Source organism: Pteronotus mesoamericanus, unplaced genomic scaffold (assembly GCF_021234165.1).
Source record: "Pteronotus mesoamericanus isolate MK-2021 breed Mesoamerican mustached bat unplaced genomic scaffold, CSHL_Meso_final contig_179, whole genome shotgun sequence".
NCBI classification, from domain to species: Eukaryota; Metazoa; Chordata; class Mammalia; order Chiroptera; family Mormoopidae; genus Pteronotus; species Pteronotus mesoamericanus.
In genome coordinates this window covers 3,889,699-3,915,174 of record NW_026555075.1, presented here as the reverse complement: position 1 = coordinate 3,915,174, position 25,476 = coordinate 3,889,699, and the positions used below count along the sequence as shown (strand labels likewise).

General features: G+C 35.4%; 1 protein-coding gene and 1 pseudogene across 1 annotated transcript in view; one reads left to right on the top strand and one right to left on the bottom strand.

Moving 5' to 3' along the window:
- TMEFF2 (transmembrane protein with EGF like and two follistatin like domains 2) overlaps nt 1–25,476 on the bottom strand; it is a 224,317-nt gene that overhangs the window by 162,582 nt on the left and 36,259 nt on the right. The window lies entirely within an intron of this gene.
- Nucleotides 3,375–23,641, top strand: LOC129065433 (nucleophosmin-like; annotated as a pseudogene).

Genomic DNA, 25,476 nt, shown 5'->3' with positions numbered 1-25,476 from the left:
ATTTGGTATGTATTGCCATAATATGTGTTTCAATAGCCACAGATTTCCTCTGGGACATTCCTGGGTGCCCCAAGTGGGTGTTTTGAGCACAGAGTATTCTTAACATGTTCTGGCCTGGGGCTCCTAAATTAGTATTTTAGCTCTGGTGCTAGTTTTTATTTCTATGTACCGAGGTGGGCCATGGCTGAATAAACCATGAGGAATCCTGGGATCCTCATTCAGGCTTTAGAATTGGCGCCTTGATAGTTCCCTAACAGTATATTCTGGACCAATTTTTTTTTTTGAATACCAATTCTTTCATTAGGATACCTCTGGTCATCTTGAAAATATAATCCAGTGGAGAATTTGTAAAAGAAGAAAATGAAATATCCTGACCTTTTTTCCCAGCATATTAAAAAAATATATGGAAAGAAATAGTATTATTCTCAGATAAGACTAGTATCCTTCTGGTCACTCAATAGGTGGTTCTTGGGTTATCCAAAGAAAAAGGATACTTTTAGAAGAAAGTATTTTAATACTTTAGTTTTTGTCACTTTAAAATATCCCCCATGCAAGACTTAGAAGGCCTTACATTTGTTCTTACATTTCAGTTTTAAGATGCATCCTGATTTCAAAATTGTTAGAAAATGTTGTAACATAGAATTAAGGAAATATGATATTTATAATTAATACTTTGTCTATATCTTTGACTGTTGTGGTTCAGTGGGTTGGTCATCGTCCTGCAGACTGAAAGATCTCTGGTTCAATTCCCAGTCAGGGCACATGTCTGAATTGTGGGCCAGGCCCCCATTTGGGGGGTTCAAGAGGCAACAGATCCATGTTTCTCTCACACATCATGTTTCTCTCCCTCTTTTTCTTCCTCTCTTTCTCCTCTCTAAAAATAAATAAATAAATCTCAAAAAAAAAAGATTTTGCCTATACTGCTCCAGAATTGCACAGTCTGAGGACTTAACCTTAATGTGCTCATTTGTGTGAATGTAGATCTTTTTAATATGATTCTAGGAATAGCTGGAAAGACTATATAATCTATATTGTTGCACAAAATAAAGCAGACCTTTAATTTTAGTTGTATAATTACCATACTCATACTGATTCATTTTTTAAGAGTAAGAGCTCCTTTATTTACATTTTCATAGCTCTTTAAAAAAACTACATTAACATTAAAATATTACATATGATGTTAACATAGGTCACTTGGAAACTGCATGGATTTCTCTAAATATGCAACAGATACAAAATATTTATAGGTGACTTAGATTTTGTTGCATTGATGTGAAATCTTAAAAAGTAAAATCATCCATTAATACTATTATTACTACTTTTCATTATTTCAGTGTAAATATTAACAACTTTAATTTGTCAAGGAAAAAAGAAAAATTAAAAATAATACTGCATTTTTTCAAGATTGAGGGTATAAAACAATTTAAATTCAATAAATATAAAACTTTGAATTAAAACTTTTCCTCAAATTTCATGCTATGCCACTCTTTGTTGGGTTTCTTCTTTTTGTGTGTTTTGCTTATATTTTAATTTTAAAATAATGCAACCTCCACAATTTTAGGTTTACACTAAATTTTTAAAGAGTTTTCACATAATATTTTAAGAAGAGCATTTTTTCATTTTTTTTCAAAATAAATAGGAATCTACGAGTTAAACTCAGTGTTTCATGACCTGTTAAATCAGTAGTTATTATAATCCATCCTTAATTGGGTTAGCTATAATTACAATTAAATGCCTCCTTGGATCATAAAAGGTTAAATACAAGTAACTTCCCATTTAAAGACTTAAATATGAGTTGATCCTGACAAGAAAGAAAAAATACTTCATTCTAAAGTTAACTGCTAAGGCTTTTCCCCTATTTTCATGAAGCTGGCTTTCTTATCTTTTGCTTTTTTGATTCATAAAACCTCTCAACTCTACAATATACTGTCCAAATACATGTTATCTTTTTCAAGTAAGTTTTATAATATATAAGTTTTATGACTACCACCTGTATGTAAGTATGGAATAAAATAATTTTCTTATATTCAACAGGCTACATTTCCACTTAAGTTGAGTTTGTGATAGTGGTATAACTGACTAGAGGAAAAAGAAAGACTGAAGGCCTTCCTGGCCAACTCATTCTTCACGAACTTCCTTTCTTTTCTTGTTTCCCTCCCTTCACATCCTCCTCACATCTCTCCCTCCCTTTCTCTCTTCTCCACCTTCGCTCTGCACCACATTGTTTTTCTCTCACACGCATACATACATACACATATTTCTGTCATTTTTTAACACCAAGTTTTTTTTAAATTAATATTTTCCACCTGTTTCCATTTGGAGACAAATCATCCAAAGGTAATAATTAACTTCAAACTTAAAAAAAACCCCATTATTTTGAAGCATCTTTTCATCAAAAAGGTAATGCATTATTGTGTTGAATCACTAAGTTTGAATAATTTGGTAGCAAAAGTCTGCATTTCCTGTTTAGGCACTATGTAGTTAGCTACTGAATTTGAGAAAAATTTTTAAAGGGGAATAAAGGAAAGAAAAAAATGCATAAAAGAAATAATGAATTGTTGTAGTGTGTTGTTTACTTCAATTCCACAAATATTGTTAAAGATGAAACATGCATCTGAAATCCTTTCTTAGTAGGGGTATATGGTAAGTCCCCAATCCTATACTTAGAAAGCAATATGTAATTAGGAACATAAAGTACAACATTTTATGCTGTATTCGTGTTCACCAGAGAGAGAATAAGATATGACACATAAACAGATTACATGTAAAGGAATTCATAATGGTGGGGTAACGCAGAGATGTGAAGTAAGGATTATAAGAAGAAATGAAGGTAAATGGCATGCCAAGAGGGAGGCAGAGCATGAACAAAGGTCTGGGGCCGAGACTGTCTCAGGAAAAACACGTAGCCCCATTGAAATAAAGTGTGGGGTATAAAGAAGGGGGCCATAAAATGAAAACTCTGAAGAGGGTGGCTTAAGTGATGTCATTGAGTATCTCAAATGTCAGTCTGAGGAGTTCAAAATCAACAAAGGTTTTCCAACGAGGAATTGCCATAATTAGAGTTGTGTTTTAGGTTAATTCATAGATGAAGAGATCAGAGTGAAGAGACTCAGGGAGTAGGGAGAGCAGGTATAAAAGGTCATTGTTATGGTCCAAGCAAGAGCAATAGTTCTCAGGAGGAAACAATCCTGAATGACTCAGACTACACTGAGCCTGATGGGTAACATATTTTTGAAAACATCAGAAATTTAACATTAGAAATGTAATTATCTTACAGGTATCGGGATATTTATTAGAATACAACGGTCTGTGGTATAGAAGACTCCTTGTTCAAAAGAAACAAATCAGTTTTCCCTGATGTGATTCCATCCTGCATGTCTGTTCTGGGGAATAGTAGCCACGTAAGTATCTCGGTCTGCTTTCTCTCCCACCTAAGTGCACGCCACCACCCCGTGGAAGATTCGGTGGCCATGGACATGAGCCCCTTGAGGCTCCAGAACTATGTTTTTGATAATGAACTAAAGGGCAACAAAGTTATTACTTTAAGATGGATAATGATGAAAATGAGCACCAACTGTCTTTAAGAACAGTCAGTTTCAGGTTGGCACAAAGAATAAATTGCATTTTTTTGAAGCACAGGCAATGAATTATGAAGGAAGTCCAATTAAAGTAACACTGGCAACTTTGAAAATGCCTGTACAGCTAATGGTTTCCTTTGGGGCTTTATAATAACACCATCTGTGGTCCTAGATCTAAATGTGGCTCAGGACCCATGCATATTAGTGGACAACACTTAATAGCTGTGGAGGAAGATGCAGAGTCAAAAGATGAAGATGAGGAGGATGTGAAACTCTTTAAGTATATCCGGAAAGCATTCTGACCTTGGTAGCAAATTTCCACAGAAAAAAGAAGTAAAAAATTTGCTGCTGAGGAAGAAGATGATGATGATCTTGATAATGATGATAATGATTTTGATGATGAGGAAACTGAAGAAAAAGCTCCAGTAAAGAAATCTGTAAGAGATATTTCAGACAAAAAGTTCACAGAAAACAACCTCAAATGGAAAAAGACTTAAAACCATTTATACCAAGATCTAAAGGTTAAGAGTCTTTCAAAAAAAAAAGGAAAACATTCCTAAAACACCAAAAAGATCTGGTTCTGTACAATATATTAAAGCAAAAAAAAAAAAAAGAAAGAAAAGAAAAAGAAAAAAAAGAAAAAAGAAAAAAGAAAAAGAAAGAAAAAGAAAGAAAAAGAAAACAAGTATAGAAAAAGCACAATGCAAACTCTGGGAGCTACTGGTAAATTAAGCCCAAAGGTAGGAGAAGAGGAAAAGAAGAGACAAAGTCTGTGCATAGTATTATTAACAATCCAGACTGAGTCTTCTATTTTAATCTCTGTCCCGTTTCCTGATTTGCTACCTACCCATGCTCCTTTCTGGATGGAAGAAATCTTACTCTTTGTCTCCTAAAGCACTTTTCTTTTGACTTCTGTAATTCAGCGAACCTTGTATTTTGCTTTCTATATGTGCATTTGCCTCACCTCTCTGACCACGTTTTAAAACACCTTTGTATCTTCCTAGCTGCTCATAAAATTTGAGTGAATGAAAAAAAAATGAAAGGAAGGAAGGAAGGGGAAGGAAGGAAGGTAGGAATGAAAAGAAAGAAAAAAGAAAAGGAAGGAAGGGAGGGAGGGAGGAAGAGAGGGAATGAGAAAGAGAAAGGGAGAAAGAAAAAAAAGTAAAGGCAGGAACATTTTACTACTATCTAGTAAGAGGATGTAGGTTTTGCTTACATATTTCTGGTGTTAATAGACAATATCTGAGCCAACATAAGGGGCTAAGGGATAATACTCTGCATTGCTTTCCAGCCAGAAGATATGGGGGACGTTTTACAGTAGTTGTTTTCAAAATTTAGTGCCAGGACAGTCACCGCAAGGGCTTACTGCAACACAGGCTGCCGAGACCCACCTCCAGAGCTTCTGATAACTGTAGGTCTGGCTGAGGTTCAGAATTCACATTTTTAATAAATAATTATGACATGGATGTTGTATTACACAAATCACACTGGTGTTAAAAGAGGCAACTTATAGGAAATTCAACCACCTAGACAATTACTAGAAAGCTGTTTTTTCCAATAAAGAACATCTGAAAATTGTGCTGTCTTGCTGAAACAGCATTTCTTGGGTCAAAAATAAAACAATGAAGGGAGTTTCTGTTCCTGATTTTACTTTTACTAGCAAAGAGGAACTTATCCCTGAATCAGAAATAATGGAAACTTTCAGAGAAAGCATCCATGACATTTTAGCAGTAAAGGCTACTAAAGCATACCCAAGTTTTTAAGAAATTATATCAAAAAAACAATTTGATATGCCCTCTGGGGGTTCCATGGCCAGAAAATATAAAGAAGGTGGAGGGTAAAAATTGAAAATCTGATAATACAATCACAAATGATACTGATGAGAAAAGTAAAAAATCGGTATCCAAGGAAACCAGTGTGGTTGCTTAGGGCTGTCTTCTGATGAGTTCCTATTTAAATGAAATGTACAAAAAATGAAGAGAAGAACACATAATCAAATATAAATACAAAAGGGAATCAACAATCTTTAAGAATAGGACCAAGAGGCTGAAATGTCTGATATTTCTTACCTACTTGTATATATGGTCACTACAAAGTTCTCTTTTAAATGTGCATAAAATATGTTTAATATAATATAAATACTATATAAGAGTAAAAAGAGTTTTTTATATGATGCATACAATCACTGCTTGGGGAAAATGATATACTGTTAAATGTGATAAAATGGTGGTTTGCTTCCATTTCTCTCCACTGGGAGAATTATCTTCACATTAGGAAAGATGGCATCATAAAGAGGGAATTGAAGCACAAAATAAAAGCAAAGATTATGAAAGCATTTAGCCTCTTTAAATGAATGCTCAAGTTCAGACACATATAAATTATATTTGAAAGGTTATGAAACAAATCATTCTGGGTAACCACTAAGGAATGATAGTGAATAGAGGAAATCTTATAAGATTAAACATGAGCAAATAACCCAATTTTCAAAAATGGATAAATGCAAAAGTACAGAATCCATAGAGTTGTCAGACAATTACTAACTTTGCAAAATTTCATAAAGCATTGTCAAAGTATTAGTTTGGAACCTCTAGTAAGAGGAAAATAAATAAACCCAATAAATTAGTAAGCAAACAACACCAAGTGTGCACTCAGACTTAAGACACACCAAGCCAGTGTCATATTTTGTAAGATTTCTGTAATACAAGACAATGAAATTTCATGATGCTCTTGTAGCTATGACAAAGAATGTACAACAAATGATAGAACATTTAGGTGAATTTGAAGCTACAGAAGAGCTCTGCCTTAGGGATTTTTAATTATGAATCAGGAGAATGAACTCCAGATAGGTACCTTCTCTCCTTGGCTCTGTTCCATTCAGTTTAACAGTTTCTCTATCAGTGCCTAAGCTGAAAATTAAATGGTGTCCTTATCAAATATATGATTGGCTTAAAGCTGGGAAAACTACTATCTTTGACACCAGAAACAAGATATAAATTGATCGTGACAGGATGAATGGATGAGGCAGACCCAACATAGTGAAATTTAACTGAGATAATGGATGAAACAATGCCAACATAATGAAATTTAACTGGGATAAATGAAAAAATCTTAGATATTTGTAGGAATAGTAATTATACATGTTGAAGAGAAATTTTTTCTTGGCATCAATTCATGTGACAGTGATTTGAGAACTTGAGTCAACTACACATTTACTGAGATAAAATATGTGAAAGGGTTTGTGGGGCCTGGCAGATAGTGGTCACTCACTCAATAGTTGTGTTTTGCTGAAGTTCGCTATAAGCCAAACACAGGATTTGGCTGCTAAAGTTGTAGACTGCATTGCAGGAGTATCAATCTCCCACTGAGGAAGATATTTCCATTGCACCTGGACTGGTCAGATCAGATCATTAGCAGAGCATTTTGCCAGGTCAGTTCTGGTTTCTTCCTTAAAAGAAGCAAATCGGTAAAATGAGCAACATTTAAAAAGAGGCTGACCAAAATGGTGTTATATTAGGAGAACAGGGTGAGGGGGTGATGGATGGGTAATGTTTAATAGGAGAAGAGAATGACTAGGCTAAGCACTATATTAACATTTAACAGGTTGCCATGGAGAAGAGGGAAATTTTTAATATTTAACATGAAAGGCTGAGAGCAAGATGGAAAATATTTTAGCTCAAAATCAGAAAGAACTTTATAATAATTTCAATTTTCCAACAACAAAAAAGTACTATGTCATGAAGTAATGAGATTTCACATGTAGAGTCTGGGCAGTAGGGGAGGTGTAGACAGGATTACTGAATCATGTAAGAGCTGATCTTAATGGTTCTTGTAGTTTCTACCAAGCCAATTTAATTAATATTTGTTGAGCATTTATTATGTGGAAGCACACATTTTTGTGTGTGTGTGGGGGGGGTGGCATACAAAAGTAAATGGGATAAAGACATTATCCTAAACACACCTGTGATTTTGTGATAGAGCTGAGGCATTTATTTCATTAATTTTAAGGCTATAATATTTACGGATGTGATTTAAGCTCACACAGTGCTCTGGAAGAGAAAAGGGGAAGTGATGTAGAAATACTTCACTGAACTGGGCCCCAAGGATGTATACACTTGTTTATAAGATATAATTGATGAAGGAAAGAGGTAGTACAATGATTCCATGATGGGAAATTGAAGCAAAGATACTAGCCTGGGAAAGAAGCTTCACAGAAAGTTGTTTGTTTGAATAAAGCGTGATGATAGAGAGGGAACAATGAAAAACAGGCTAAGGGAGGGCCTTGAAAGCTGCTCCCTGTCTTCCAGAGGTGGGATGAATCTATTGCACATGTTGAAGTATGGAATTACCATGATCGTAATTTTGTTTTCATAATTGGCGTGAGCAGATAAGTTGGGTATAATAGGTGCATTTGCGGAAAAAGTGGCAAAATTGAGGCAACTAAGGATATTTTTATTTGCTATCATCTAATCTCCAGAACACTAATGAGCCCCTTTACATAAAATATCTCTTTCAGTTATCACAGATTTATATGAGCAAAAGTAAGTGAAATAAATGCTATAAAGTCAAGTGTATGTTTTTATACTGTGATAAATATACACCAGAAAAAGCTGTAACTTTCAGGTGATAGAGTTATCCCAGGAAACATAAGGAAGGTATCCATTAAAATACTTTTGAAAGGCTCTCATTGGTGGCTCAGAGGAGGAAAGGAAGAATTTCATGTGTGTTTGCATAGTATCTAGGATAAAAATATTTTATCTAGGATACCATATAAGAATGTATTACTGTTTGTAATTTTTTAAAAAGATTTTATTTATTTATTTTTATAGAGAGGGGAAGGAAGGGAGAAAGAGTGGGAAAGAAACATCAATGTGTGGTTGTCTCTTGAGCACCACCCACTGGGGACCTGGCCCACAACCCAGGCATATGCCCAGACTGGGAATCGAACCAGCGACCCTTTGGTTTGCAGGCCAACACTCAATCGACTGAGCCACACCAGCCAGGGCTATAGTTTGTATATTTTAACCATTATATAAATGTTAGTTATCATGTGTTTATGACATGCAGATTGAAAATGTGAACCATAGAAATGATGAACTTAATCTGGCATACGGAAACAAGTTTGGTGAATGTATTACTTCTCAGTGGAGTAAATGCGGTACCTTTTGGTTTGAAGATCATATATATTTTCCTTACTCCAAAGGCATGAAGGAGTGGGTGTACCTTAATTTGTATCTCAAAGACAGGGGTTCCTTGCTGTTTTTTTACGCAAAAATTCTGTCTGAAGATTGACAAATGATGAGAAAGCAATTAATAAATTGTCTGGAGCCTATTTAAATTTCTGTTGTGAACCAAAACAATTGTTAAGTCTAAAAATAATCCATGGTCTGGAATACAAGAACTGGTAGGATTTATTAGACATGCACTTGGGATGTAGTGGACTTCTGAAGGACAGACATATCTATAGACTGAAGGAGTTGCTATTTATTAGAAGGCACAACTGATAAACACAGTGGACAACTTCATATTCATAAACCTGTGCCTAAGAAAATGCACAGGTTTATGAATATGAATTCCAACCAACAAATTCCCTAATTGATCGTATTTTAACCTACTCATTAAGGACAAGTCTACATGAAGACCTTTAAGGAAGTCAAAAACTACTTACTGACAGTAGTTCTTCTGTGGCCCACTAGATGATTTCAATGTCTAAATTACTTGCCTACATTTAAAAATTAAGAGGTTTTGTATAAAAACCTGTATCTTCACCCTCTTGTGAAAAATCAGATCTAGTGTGTGTGGATACGAATTCACACAGGACAGCAATCAGAGGACTTAACTTATCCATTTAGACAAGGCATGAATTCTTTATTTTACCATAGACCTGACCAACATCTGTTACTCCTTTATTTTTTTTAAACACCTATATCATTCACATATTCTATATCATTCACTTATTTGCCTGATTTGTTTCTCTAATCTTTTTTTTAAAGATTTTATTTATTTCTTGAGAGAGAGGAAGGTAAGGAGAAAGAGAGGGAAAAATGAATGTGTTGTTGCCTCTCATGCGCCCCCTATTTGGGACCTGGCCCGCAATCCAGGTCCCAATTAAAGTCAAGGCATGTGCCTTGACTGGGAATCAAACATGAGACCCTTTGGTTCACAGGCAGGCACTTAATCACCTGAGCCAAACCAACAAGGGCTGTTTCTCTAATCTAATCCAAATCTGTTTTTTCTTTAACTTAAAGTTAGCATCAAAGCTGGGCATTTGAAAGCTGCTCAAATTCCACCCTGAAAGTGTGGTCTACTGCTCAGCATTATAGCCATTTTTTATACATGAGATAATATTTAGTGTATGTGGCTATTACACTTTCTATGATTTTTTGTTCCTATTAAAGAGTTCAAAAAGTAACAAAAACCAGCCTTCTATTTTTATAAACATACTTATTTGTGTATTTATTTATGCAAAACCATATGAGAAAATTAAAGTCATCAGTGAGTAACTCAACTTTATTGCATTTGCTGAGGACTTCAATTGATGAGATTTGCCTAATTTACATATATTGCAAATTTGGTATTCATTTTTTAAAATATCACGGATGGCTAGACATTCGTATAATAAATAGGCTTTAACCTTGCATCAGTTGAACTTCAAGAAAAATTAATTTTATTCATTATATCCTGATTTATTTCTTTCTGTAACTTAAGTATCTCCAGGACAACCACAATATTTTGCAAATTTCTGAGTAGTAGAAGCACCTTCTGGTACTTTTCTCTGAATTTATCAAGTGGCTTCTTAGAAGAATATAAGACCTATCATCTCTTCTTAGTGATATTCTTTAATAGTCACCTTTACTTTAGAAAGAAAGATCATATGTGCATTACAGATGTTTATTTTGCTTGACTTTGTACTTCATAATGTCCTGTTCTTAGGTCAGTCTGTATTCCATTAAAATACTCATTACTTATGTGTTTACACAAGCACTTACCTTAAAAATAAACCTACATGTATTTCTGGATTATTTTGAAAACTCAGTGATTATCAGAATACTTATAAAATTATAAATCTTGATTTATCCATTAGGAAAAACATATAATTTGAGGAGGGGTTTCTTCTCAAGTACTCTAAGGAGAACAAGGAAAACTCTCATTCATACGAGCTTATATTCTTTCCCAAATTGTCACCAACATCATCACCTCATTTTCTGATGTCATTGTTAAATATAACATGGGGAAATTTTCCCTCCTTTTGATGCATTTTAAGAAAGATTAGTATAAAATTCGTTTTTCCTAATTGTCAACGGCATGGTGCTGAAGAATTGGTAAGTGGATTTATTGGATGTTTTAAAATTTTGAGTCTACACTTTTCCATCCTTTCACTCTCATTTCAATCCTTCTGTTTTCTCTGACTATCCCATTCTTTGTCCAGTAATGGTGTAAGAGAGATAGGAACCACTTTCAGCTCTTTTAGTTTACCTGTCTCTCCTCCAACAGCATTTTTACTGAATTGTTTTCCATACTTCTTTTAACTTGATTGCATCTTTTATTTTATAAAAAATTATAAAACTGGCTAAATTAATGTATTTGTGTTGTGTGTGTGCATGTATTTCAAGGCTGAACTGATAATACTTTGTTTCCGTCTTGTTCCAGAGTGAAAGTAAATGACAAAAGGATAAATAACATTTAAATGTAGTAAGGATAAATGAAGAATTGTTTCGCTTTCATTTAGTTTTTTTTCAGTTACCTTACTGAGAGAGAAAATAATGCTCCAAACATGCTAATAAGTAGGTGGTTTAACATCTGTAGTTTCACTGTTCATGTTTCATATTCATTTGTGGGATTATTTCTAATTTGACTTCATGGATGTCAGCTCTTCTGATGTAATGATTACAGTAATTAAAGGCCAAATGATGACTAATTTACAATTTGGGAGTTCTCAGGAATTTTCCAAAAATACAAATTTGAGAGATTTGTAATGAATATTATTATGAGTTAACATACTTGAAAGAAATGGATATAATTTTCTGAAATGTTTTCTCTTTCTGAAGGGAAAAATCACATAAGCATTTTTAATAGAATAAAACTCATTTTTTAAAGATGTGAAGTATATGCTATATAGTGCTAGGCACAGTACATAGAACATTAAATTATTTAATATTTAATTATTTAATGTTAATAATGAGAAATTTGATTTTGTCTCTTTTTTGAAAGTGGATTACATTGTTGAATTTTAAGCCAACATTTTTCATTATAAAATACATATTTATTTATGTATGCTTCTGGTCATGTATTTTATAAAATACTGACTGGTATCTATGATCATTGTATATAAAAACCTTTAAATATATATGCATTTCATTTTACCATGAAATGTTAAGCTGAAAAGAGAAAGCAAAGAGGATAATATGGTAATACACAGTGCCAGTATTAGGATTATTTTTAAAAAATAAGATATTTGTTTTTATGTGATCTTGATAATAGCACTTCTAAAAATGTGTATTATTCTCAGAATCAGAGTGATTCAATTAATAAAGCCTAAGCATTTTTAAAGTAGTATGTCTACCATATGGTAAAAAGGACAAAACACTCATCTTAACCTTTTGGGAATGTCTTCTGTATAATTAAAAACAAAAATAAGTGAGTTTCTGCATAAGAGAGAAGAGCGTAGTGACTAAGGTCATAGATTCTAGACACGGTTTGCACAAGTTCAAATCTTGACTTGGCCACTTACTGGATGTGCTATTTTGGAAAAGTTACTTCATTTCTCTGTACCTCAGTTCTCATCTATACACTTTAGGGTTGTCACAATTATTACATGTTTTATTTTACCTATAGAATTTAAATAGAATTTAGAATAGACAGCAGGATATAGCAAGTATCATATAAATTGTTCGTATTATGTCAGTGTGACACTTCTAGAAGCCGCAGTCCTTTATAAGAGAGAAGAAGAAATCTCAAAGCAGCTTCTCAGTTGCTTGAGTAAATTGGTTTACTAAAAAGTCCGCACATTCCAATGGTAGCAGGTGAATGAAACCAAGCATGCTTACTTCTGCTGTTAGCATCAGGAGGCATCTACAAGAATGAGTTCATGCAGGCAAAGATATAAAAATAGGCCGTAAAGAATTTTAACAAAAGTGTAAGCATCACACGACAAAATAACCAAAATCTTGCCATCATGCAAGGTGCCGTCCTCATATAGCAACTGTAAGAAATTTTAAAATCTTTATAGTCAGAAAAAATAGATTATTCTCAGAAGAAAGTAGGCTACTGGCAAGTAAAAATATTGTGGAAAAATGACTAACAGAAACTCCAGGTTTAGTTTTTAAAGAGTTCCTCTGGCATGTTTTTGACATTGATCTAGATTATGACACAACAAGGGATGGGTGTGGAAGGAGAAAGGGATCTGAGAACTAGAGAGATTAATGGCCTAAAAAAGTATTTTAATTAATTTCCTACATTGACTTTCTTTAATTGATAATTATATTAGATTTGTAGAGTGTGATGGCAGCATTTTCCCTACAGCCCGATTTGCAAGCTTTTCCCCTGAGTGTCTGCTTAGTCATCTGCTTAGTTATGTGGACTGCTACAGTCCTGATTCATTGAGAAAATATGAATATCCTATCTTCTGAATTTGTAAGCTTTATAAAGCCCCATAGCAACAGCCTGTAATTTGTGTGTGTCTGTATGTGTAAATTATTTTCCAATTTCACATTTTCTGGCAACTCCTTCAAATCTAAAAAAGAAATCTTCCTTATTCTGTGTTGAGTTTACTGGTAAGAATATTATTATCTTGATACTACTTCTCAAGAGTATTGTTAGAACATGTCACTTACGGTTAATGAGCTAGACACAAAGAGTTATATTTGACAGAGGCATGAAACACTGGCATCTATCTGTCCAACAGTGGGGGCTTTCACTCCCTGTTATTTAATACTCTGTAGATATATTATTTGTGTGTAATTTCATGTGTTCAAATTTTTCTCATCTTGCATTGTGTAAAGTGTACAAAATCTGAACAGTATAAAAACACTGCTGATACTGCTTGTAATTATAATGTGTAAATATTTTCTAATCAGGTGTATTGATTTATGGGGCAAGAGGGCTATACAGGTTTTTTTAAGTGACCCCTTTTGTATTGCAGTTTCAACAGCCATCAAATTTAAAACCACTTTGATACATTTTTATTTAGCAGTTCTAATTAAAAAAAGTCTCTATTTTTAATTGTCTTTCTCCATTAGAGAAAAATACTTCATGTCTCTTTAAAAGTTTGGGTTCTTACAGTTATGACTCTGGTAGATGTCATCAGTTCAGGTCATATTCCAGCCCATATTTCCATTCAGGTTCTCATAACAATTTTGTCATTCTCTTTTAGCACAAGAAGTCTATGTTTTTTCTCCCAAATCAAGAATTACGCTATCTCTTGAGTCCCCTTGCTTTGTCTCCATCCTGCGGCTGCTGCCCACCCAGTGAATGGGATGGTAGCCGGGGAGAAAATGTGCATTGCACAGAGAATGTTAGACCACTTTTGAGATTTGGCAAACAAAGCTTCCACTGAGTGGTAGTGTGTTTGGCAACATTACTGTGCAAAAAATCACCTTGTCTAATTTTCTGGATATGGATTACACTATTGCAAGCTGAAATTTAAGGTACTTGAGTTAGTGCTTTTGTGTGTAACTGCCTTTTCTAAACCATTTTTCTCTTTATCAGAAAATACAATTCTATTAGTTATGTTAAATGAAGAGGCTCTCCATGCACAAAATGCATGTATGTAGCAGTACAGTAACAAACAACATTTATACATTTTCTGTCTATATCCCGGTGGCAGTGGTGCTTTTGTCACCTTTTGGAAGGTTGGTATTTTGTTTTTGTTTTGAGGTACAAGTAACAGCTGTCTTTTGAATTCACAAAGATCTCCCCAGATGTAAAAAAAAAAAAAAAAAAAAAAAGCATGCTGTTTTCCAGGCTGAGTTGGAATATTTGCATTTTTATTTGTCAAGGCAAATAATAGTTGGTGGGGACTGGCCAGTAATATAATGTGTGGAGTCTGTAAACCAAGAATAATTTTTAGATTTTAAAAAGTAAAAATTTAAAAGGTGACCCTTTAACAAGTGACGGAGTTTGAGAATCAGGGGAAGACTGTCCTGATTTGCCTCTAAGGAGGCACGACCGGGGTATAGGTGGCTGGGCATGCAAAGTACAACCTGTGGCTCCTGCTGGCTCATTAGCAGGTTGGGTGCACCTCGTTATCTGTGCGTTTGTTCCCCCTGGGCAGTCCTGCCAGCCGGTTAATCCACCCGCTCCTAAGCGGTTTACAAGTACATGAAGGTTTTCTTTTTCTTTCCTTTTTTTAAAAGATTTTATACTATATCTTGTTTAAAGTCCTATGAATATATGTGTATGTGTGTTATTAAAATGGCATTTTCTCAGTTAAAAATCTCTTCCAAGAAAAAAGTACTAGCTAGAGAAACTTGCATAAAAGTACCCAATGGCAAATTAATGACTTGGTCATTACCCCGGAACTATTTCCTTATTTACAGGCTAGTGAAAGCTAAGCAATGTTGGTGTAATTACAATAAAGAAAACATAAGCATTTTAGTTTTAATTTTCAAGGCCTCATATGCAGTTTTTATTTTTAACCAGAGTAACATTTTAGGAGGCATCATTAAGGAACTACGGGTATATAAAAAGATCACAATTGGACTCCACTTTAGGTTGCTGCTTTTTGGCAGACGCCCTTCACTTTTAATATGGCTTCAAGACTTTCCATTCCAGTATTATTGGTATCAGTAGCCACAGAAAGAAGCAGGAACTCTTGTAAATATATTAAAAATATAAATGGGTATCTAATAGTTACTGCAATGTCTAATTTGCAGTGGGTCTACACATATTAAGATATACACTGTGGGCTAGAAGGAGCATAAAGTAGTTTAAAAGGCTTATAATGACAAATATTGCACTTCAATTATCTTCCCTCACGTTTTATTTTCAACAAACAATAAAGAAAATTAATATCCAATTGTGCAAGATCTTGATTCAATTTCATCTATCTCTTCCCATCTCATTATAACCAACCCCAACCACTTGATTGGGGTCCAGTGGAAGCATATTCTTTACTTCCTACACCACAGCCATTAGTTACTGGATGGTATGACTTTTCAAGCAGTAAGCAGTTTGCTTTTTTTTTGCCTTACATCCCCAAGGTACAAATAAATAGATACAGTACTGTATTAATGCCTGTTTTACAAAACTGCTTCAGTTGTGATATACATTTTTAATATTATAAACTGACTGCATTATGAAAAAAAATTCCAGAACGAATAAGCTCATAAAAATTCATTGGTAATGCCTGTTCCTCAATTAAGAAAAGTCTGTCTATCGAGCTTGGGAGAATTACTTGTCACGAGTAGAAAGCTCCGTCCTGTTTCTCACAATCACTGCAACTAAGGCTTACATTTAGGTCGCATAGAGTTATCAACTTTAGCTATATTTCCAATGGCAAGTCACACTGACCTTTTTGCTCTTTTCACCAGCAACAAAAAGAAAAAAGGCTGATTTTTAAGATTCTATTACTATTCCATTTGGAAAAGCAGCAGTGTCATTTGCCCAAATACAACACGCCTTCTGAAGACAAGGTGCTAGATCTGAAAGGCTTCAGAGTTCCCACTATAAAAAAAGTGTCACAGAAGGGGAAGGCGAGGTTATCAGAAATTATAATCATTTACTAGATTGACAGTCCATGAATAAACTTGAGATTCCCATTCTTCTGGCTTTCTGTTTCCCTGCCTTGTCCTTCTTCCCACACTTGACATGTTATCGCCGATGGAAGAACAGTCTGAAGTACTGAATCCCCGGCCTGTGATCCCTTTGTCCACGTAAAGCTGTGTGGTAAGTCACTGACTATCTGGAAAGCCTTTGGAAAAAACAATATACTCTTCATTATTATTGAAGAGGGCTACTGCGAGTGATCTAAGGAAGTCCATGTGGCCAAAAGACACATTATAAATTAGTTTTGTTCCAAAGTATTACAGAGTACAAATCTGGCACAAAATTAACCTGGTCGGCAGGAGAGTGTGGACTACAAAGGCACCTGCTGGCTGCCTCTGAAACAAAAGCACTGCCTTTGTCTAGACTTTATTTATTATCCGTTTTTGGCATAACTAGTCATTATTGATGAAAGCCAAAATATAGCAGCCTTCTGTAACAGATTACCTCAAAAGAAGACAAATTCTAGAGTGGATGCTTTTTGAAAATTTTAAGCAAATGTATTTCTAGACTATCTTCTGTGTCCACGGGTCCCTAAGTCCCACAGCCTTTCCAGCTTTTTAGAATGACAAGAAAAACTACAAAGGGAGGAGAGAAGGAACAAAAGAATGTAATATTTTTTTTCCTATTTCCCTCAGTCACAACCCACAAATCACTCTCTGACTACAATGTTCAGGACCTTAATTCTGCCTTCAAATCCTGTTCATCGTCTAACAGGTTTTAGGGGATTGGGAGGTCCCGTGGTTTCTGTGCAGGACCCTAGGAAGAAGAGAGCTGTGTCCCTCAGGATGACATTCAGCAAAAGCTGCGCCAAAAGCACTTGTTAGTCTGATGAGTGTATTTCGGCTTCACATCAACATTTTTTTTCTTCTTTGCAATTTAATTTGTACAAAAAGCAAGCAGTGCTCTTCTGCTTCCAAAAATATGTACGAGTGGGTGTGTGTATACAAGGGCGACAGAGATGAGCATAGTGAGGGGAAAGGAAGGAAGAATTGAAGAAAAAGCTCAAATTAGCTTTGTTCTATCTTTTAAGCTTCATTTGCGCTTTTTCTTTATTAGAGAGCTGTGCTTATTGAAGTCTCTTCTGGGAGATTTTTAATATTTAAAGAAATGGAGCTTTGAACTAAGAAGATGGGAAGGAAATATTAGAGGCACATTGAATCTAAAAACTGCTTTAGATATGAAGTTCAGAGTAAGAGTTTAGTTGATGAAGTTCTTTCTATATTTGCATCACGCAATGGACTCAAAATTAGTGCTCATGGTGGTAATTGTAATAGTTACACTACCATCCCCTGAAGCACAGTAAATAACTTTGATGAGATGTGTTGTAGTCACACATTTCAATGAGGGAAGGATGTTATAATAAGTATACCTTATGTTTAGTATTATATACTTGTATATAATTTTTTGGTGAAGAAGGTGAGTAAACTCTTGATCCAATGAGCAAAATATTATATAACTTCATGGCTAATGGCTAATTTTCAACTAGAATAAATTAATATTTGAGTGCCTTCATTAAGTTCTACTTCTACCTAGTGATGACTGGTCCAGAAGGTCTATCATAGAACAATCCCATTTAAATCTTTGGAGTCCAATTTCCTTTTTGTCATACATTATGTATAGCTGATATTTATAAGGTGTATTTGTAATTTTTGAGATGTATCTTGTTCATATACATATGGTTGAAGAATTAAAAGTTAGTGATCAAATGGACAGACAATATTCTCATTTTTATTTTTAAAATCTATGTTTTTTCTCAATGGAAACTCAGTTAATGAACCTTGTTTTTAAAATACATACAAATAAGAACAGTGACATCTAAGAATAGTTATTATTGACAATAATATGTAGGCACACATTGACCAAGATAGTAAACAGAGTACCCTGGTGTCATTCATGCTCCTAAAAATAAGGACCAATGTAGGAAGTCTCAGATGCCTTAATGAATCTTTGATTCCACCCATAGAAAAACCCACACCTGCTCAGTCCAATACTGTCCAGTTAAAGGCTCTTTACAGTGTTTAACAAACTAACCTAAGTAACAGAAACTAAAATTATCCTTTGTTACATCCCATACTGCATAATCACTGCACAGTGATACACAGAACAGATGTACCCTTCCTTCTCTGCTACACTCTCATTCTCTTCTGATCAGGGTCATTTGTCTCACACTCAGGCCATTGAAAGTGCTCCCTAGGCACATGCTCCATGGAACAAGCAGTGGATGCCTAGCAGTTGCCTTTTGTATTAGTCCTATTATAACCTCCTGGCGAACAAGCAGAGATGGGGGGGCGCGAACCTCCCTCAGCCTCTCCTTTGTCTTCAGGTACAAGTCCTGTCACTACTCCATAGCTCTCGAGAAAAGGCTTGGTTTAGTACACGTTTACATTTTCACTCTCTTTAGAAAGTTCAGGATGAAGTGGGTCATGCCACATGATTTTCTCTGAGTTTTTCTGCCCTAGAGTTGACTTGTTATTTAAATTAAGAGTACAGGCATCAGACGTTTTATAAAAGTTCTGCAGATGATTCTATGTCCAGCAACATTTGAAAACCACTGACCGAAGGAACATTTTAAGATATTCACTGTGATCGTTGTATGGAGAGTTATTTTGAGAAATGAAGCATTCTATCTTCACTTGTTAATTGTGAGATATCTGAAACCTGAGTATAGGAACAAATATGCTTATTAAGAAACTATAGGGGAAAATAGAGAAAAGTAAGGTTTTTTGAGTGTGTATGTGTGAAAATGAGAAACAGATGAGTAGAGTTTGGGGGTAAATTTCAAAGACTAGTCCTCTAAGCTAGAGGCATAAGCAGGAACTAAAGACTCGATTGTTCTCAGATAAACCTTTCTCTGACACATGGACATGCCACGCCTTAGGAATGATCATGACATGGCCTCCATATTCTCCCAACATCTGCTGAGGGGCTTTCGTGACTAGTGTTTACAAAGCCTGCCCTTTGGGGTGGCAGGGACAGGTGGCAGCACCAGTGGTTTGACACCGGGCCCCTGGCAGGCCTGCATCTGGCTTCCTGAGCTATATGACCAAAGAGAGTTGGCCCTGAGAGCAGGAAAAAAATGGTAAATATTCCTTGTTGCCTAAAGGTCATTGTTCAGGAATCTTGTGAGTCATATCCTTAGGGGCTTCTAGAGTGAAAGGGAAAGATTTGCTCAGGGAGGAAGAAGGCTGGAGGTCCCATAATAGCAATTAGGGGGTGGTAATCCAGAGAAACATGTGTTACCCGCAAAAGAATAATTCAGTCATGCATAATCAAGAACTGAGTGCACTAGGACTGCTGCCAATTTTTATCTCATGCATAACTCAGTAATCCATATTGCCTGGCCCAGGACAACGCTGGGGTGACAGTGAGTGACTCTGAAGAACTGTCTTTTGTACTGTTACATGCTAAAGCTAAGGTTTGCATTAAGATAGGATATTGGGGCATGGGCTATCTTCGCCTCCATATCTATACCATTTTTAAAGGACTAAATAAAGCACTGGAATCAGAGATCTCCCTCCAACTTGTTTTAGAGGCACTAAGGTATTTGGTACCATGGTTGCTGTAATTATTGCTAACCTCATGGAAGGTAGTAAAGCAAGAAAGAGACCAAGACATCATATACTACAATAAGGTCATGCAAAAAAGATTTGATGCTACTGTAGAATAAGTGGCCTCAGGGAGTAGAATCACTTCTCCACTGCCAAATCTCTGATTTGGGGTTGTTATAAAAACTGCCAATGATAACATCTATGAGGGTAGCTAGCATGGTGCCCACGCACAGAGGATGGTCACTAAATATTTATTTTAATATGTTAGAGTATATTATAAGTAAAATTGAAAATTATTTAATAAACTCAGAATCATATGATCCATTAATGATACCTATTTATTTAACTAATAATTGTATTTGTTTAATATGTACAAAAGAACTATGTGGAAATAATCTACAGACCACTAATATGAAATCACTGACAAATGCTGAAAATTATTTCTCAGTATTATCATAAGCAAAGACAGCTAGGCTTGAAATACAGTTAGTGAAAATCTCATTTCAGTAACTAATTAGTATGCACAGTAAGAATGAACTGGTCATATATAAGTTTCCATTAGAACCCTAAACTTTAGAATTTTATGCATAAAAGTATTAATTTTATGTCTCATGTAAACTGTGTGACTATGTTAACTTTAAGAAATTACTTCAATAGTCAGGAGAGAGCTTACATTTAAGTATTTGAATTGTTACTTGGCAATATTATAAGTCTAAAAATTAGTTTACTTCCTCAGTAGATATATTAGATTTTTATTAAAGAAATACATTTTACATAGGAGAAAAAGGTAATGACTAAGCCAAGTTATATTGTCATATAATTCTTAATAGTAACACATAAATAATTTGAATGCATTTTATATAGTACAATATACCTGGATAATGGTATTTAAAAAAAAATTATGGACTTTCACAGATGTTTTTGCATATAACTCCCCACTACATTTTTCCTGGTACACATTCATTTCATATCTGCCGATGTATTGATGCATAGCCAGTTCTCCTACTTGCCTAGTTGCTGATACATCGTCACTTCCTGCAGACTCACTGATGCAAGCTAATGGTCAGATGCCAGTGTCAACTTTACCCTGTCCATGGAAGACCAACAACTATTGAGCAGGCTGACCATCATGCATTTTGCCAACCATGTGACATTCTAATTAGACCATTTAAAATCGACATTCTGAATACAGATCATAACTCCAGATAGCTAATATCTGTTGATTCATGATTCTCCTATTTCCTGGGGGAGAAATCAACACCAGTGGTATGAAAAATGCATACTATAGACAGTGTATAGTGTTTATTCTCTGTTTTGAAAGATGCTGATCTGCCACAGATGCTGATGTACATTCCAGTGCTTGACATACTGTATGCTTGAATGGGGTGAAAGTGCTGATACTACTGAAATATGCATGAGGTGGTGGATGTCTACTCGGGAACACACCAGAACTGCTGGCACTGGTTCCATCAGTAAATAAACACAAAAGAGCTTTTTTTGTTTTTAGATACACTTTTATCAAAACCAGCTTATATTCGTTCATGGCGGTGGGGAGGGTGAATGTTTGTATCCTAAATTTGAAAGCAGAAGAAATTAAATGCAATGTTAATTCCATTAACCAGTTTTTTGTTTTAATCCTCATCCAGGGACATGGTTAGTGATTTTAGAAAGAGGGAAAGGGAGGGAGAAAGAGAGAATGAGAGACATCAATGTGAGCAACATCATTTGGTTGCCTTTTGCATATGCCCTGACCAGGGACTGAATGCACAAACCAGTCATGTGCTCTGACAGGGAATGAAACCACCGACCCTTTGGTTTGTGGGATGGTGCCCAATCAACTGAGCCACACTGGCTAGGGCCCATTAACCAGTTTTTGATTGAGGATATGGTTACTTTTGAAAATGGGGAAGGTTTTCTGTGTGCTCGCAAGTGCTCTCTTGGATTTCTTTAATTAGAAGAATCAAAATACCTGACTTGACAGTGTTATATTTCAGTACAGTGGAACCTTCATTCTCGAACTTACTTCATCCTGGAAAAATGTTCCGGGAGCAACTTGTTCGAACCCAAATCCCTTCTGTTTGTTGCCTGAGAGACATGTGACTGATCATACAGGTATCAGCATGAAAAGATTGTTGGGTAGAGATGCGAAGTTTCGTTAGACAACGGAGACATTTTTTTCTGTGAACAATTTGGTCAAGAACCAAACTGTTTGAGAACCAAGATGGTCAAGAACTGAGGTTTGACTGTATGTAGAATCCAGGTTTGTGATTTGTGTCAACCAGAAATGTGAGGTGTACGTGGAGGCAGAGGGTGTTACCAAGTAATATATAACCCTGTGTCGACTGTCTCTGATGGACAGGGCAGGGTGGTTATTGCTCTGTGTGAGAAAGAGATGGCATGGGTCTCATTGAGAGAATGGCTTGAGTACACAAAAACATACTGATAACATGAGCACACCACTTTCCACATTAGCACAAGAAGCATGCTAATTTAAATCTCTGATTAGATATGACGGATATTTACTCCTCAAAATTTCACAGATTCAGAATAATAGAGTTTCTATTTAGAAATTACTTCAGCACCTGTGTCTCCTATGAGGGTCATAGACAGAACTTCAAATCAGCTTCAATAAATTGTATCATGTTATCATCTAGTTTATTTGTTTGGAAGCAATGAGTAAAGTAGCATCTTTTTCTATGCTCTCTGTATACTATATGTGCCTCCATATTACTGACAGCAATTATGTTCTTTGCTCTAATGTATCTGGAGACTGTCCAGGCATCTCCAAAGGGTGGCTCTGTTCATACTGCGCATCTGTAGTCTAAATGCAGGAGTACTCTCATGGCAGTGGGGACAGTGAAGCCACAATCTGCAGGCAGCTCTTCCCTCTCGTCTTTGGAAACTATCTTCCTCCACTCTGACAGGTCTCTGTAAAATTGCTTCTTGGGAAGAAAGGCTTTAGAGGTTTTTAAAAAATTTTCCTTCCAGAAAGACCATGAGATCTTTATGCAAAATTTTTCATACCCTTCCCAGAGACTTTAAGTTCAATGTCAATAATTCATGTAACAAAAGTGAAGTGTCCTTCTTGGCCAATATACCCCACTGGATGAAAACAATCAGATTTTGGTATTATACAAGATGCAACTCTTTGTTTTAAAACTTCTGCTTCCAGTGAAATCATTGAGACAATAATACCATATTTAAAATGGCATAAAGCTAGAGGCACCTGAAATATTAGCAAGTGTTTGACTTAGAGTCAATCAGGAGGAATAATTTTGTTTCATTAACCAAAATGACTGTTCTTGTCACTCTGACAAATCAACAGTGACTTGGGAGCAATGTCTGTGTAGGAAAGAATAAAGAGAAAATACGGGTTTTTAATGAAATAAGATAAAGATTGTGAAAATCTTATAAACAATTGGTTTACATAACTAATTCTGGAGCATCATTATTAAAACTAAGATGGCATGTAAGATTTTTATCAAACTTAGATTATTCAAGTTAGGCATCAATTTGGGTCCAGTGAAGCAGAGTTTGGAATCTATGGTTCCAGGTTACAGCTTCTCATTGAAGATGGGTGAGGGGCGGCTCATCAGTATTTCTGGAATTCCCAGATTGTTTTTTCTCTCTGAAATCAGTTTACAACCTCCTGAGGCACTTGCCAGCGCTGCCCAGCAGCTGTCCAAGCAGCAACGACAACAGCTGGGGCAGTACAGCTACTGCTATGACACAGAGGGCTGCCAGGACCCATGAAATGGCTCCATAAGTAGAGGTCTGACTGTTTTTTTCATTACTTGTCAAAATAAAAAAGATGAAGTGTAACAGTTGCTCCTATTGTATCTAAGATTTTCAGATATTTCTGTTTGCAATATCAGAAAGAAATTGGAACAGGAGTCAGTCAGAGACCAAAGCTGTTAATTATCACTCATTATGTTATATGATTTATAGCATATGGTGCATTGCTTTTGAACATTAAAAAAACATTAAAATACATGGGAAAGTTTGGAATAAAGAAGATAACAGAAGCTTCAACACCATTTACTCTTAAACTTTCTTTCATTCAACAAATATCTGCTGAACACTTACCCTGAGCCAGACCTTTAGGTTGGCGCTGAGGTTACAGTTATGAAAGAATGAGACAAAAATCATTGCCCTCTTGGAGCTTACCTCAATGTTTTTATTTAACCCATCAATTCGATAGTTTCTTCAAGATCAATAAATGATCCTATCCAACATGCTAAAAACGAGCAACATTTCATGACTATACCTATGGGCCTGGCCCTACCCTAGATACTATACACATACATTGTACATAGGCCCATTGATCCTCCCAGCAACCCTATGACCAGCAACTATTTTACAGATGAGAAAATGAAGGTGCAGAGCATGGAATTCATTCAAGTTCCACAGTTAGAAAGTGGAAACATCAGAATTTAAATCCACAGGTTCTGGCTACAGAGCCTTGTCCTTAACCCCTCCCACCTACTGCCTCCCATGGTAACAAACATTCTGCAATGTTATTGATAGGCATTCCTGATTATTTTGTTTCCTGTGATTTAAAAATGAAACATGTTGGTATTTTGTTTTTAAAGAACAATTTTCTGTTTATAAACCGGGTATACAACCGGTAACAAATCCTACATATGCCAGAAATATGCAGACCATGAGAGTACTTAAAAATAAATACAGAAATCACAGTTCTCAAATCTGAATCTGAATTTGGCGGTTATAAATAATCACACTTAAAGTGTTCTCTCACCTCTAAGCCAGCTTATACCATATCTACAGAATGAAATATCATTTATTTTGGAGTGTGCAGAATCTTGAGGCCATGCAAAAGGACCGCTGGGATTAGCAGTCCAAAACCTTCATTTTAGAGAGGAGGAACTGAGGTTGAGAAAGGTTTCCTAAGATTACACCTGAAAGCCTCATCTTAGAGACTTTACAAAATTCCCATTTGTTCTTTAACCCAATTTGAAGATTAATGGTCCAACATGCAGTTTGTATAGAAAGCTAAAGATAAGATCGCCATGAAAATTCTCTTCCCAGCACCTTCCAGGATGTTTAAGATGAATATTTTGATTTAGGGAAATCAATGTCAACATTTCCTATCTGATATTTTGGGACTGTTTAATGAAGGATTTAAATATTCCTCAGAACAGAGGAATATTTACCCATCCAAATATGGTATCGCTAAAGCCTCACTAAGGGAAAGTGGCAACACAGTGCAGGCTGTTAATCTTGCCATCAAGCAGATCTATGTTTGAATCTTGGTTTTGTCTCTTAGCAACCTGGAGGTCTTGGGCACATGTTTTTCTCTGAGCTTTAGTTTTACCGTCTATAAAGTGGGAGGATGAATCTCTACTACTTAGGTTGTTCTATAAGTTAAAGAGGAAAATGCATTTTAATTATTAAAACAATAAAAATGCAGCAAAAAAAAAAAAGTGAGTCTCAGTACCCTCTGTGGTTTTCTTAATCATTTTGACTGAAAGGAGAAATAATTAGCTTACAAGAAGAAATCACTTTGACACTTCATGTTGCATTTGTAGGCTTATTTATAACATTTGTTCCTGTACTAAATATCTCAA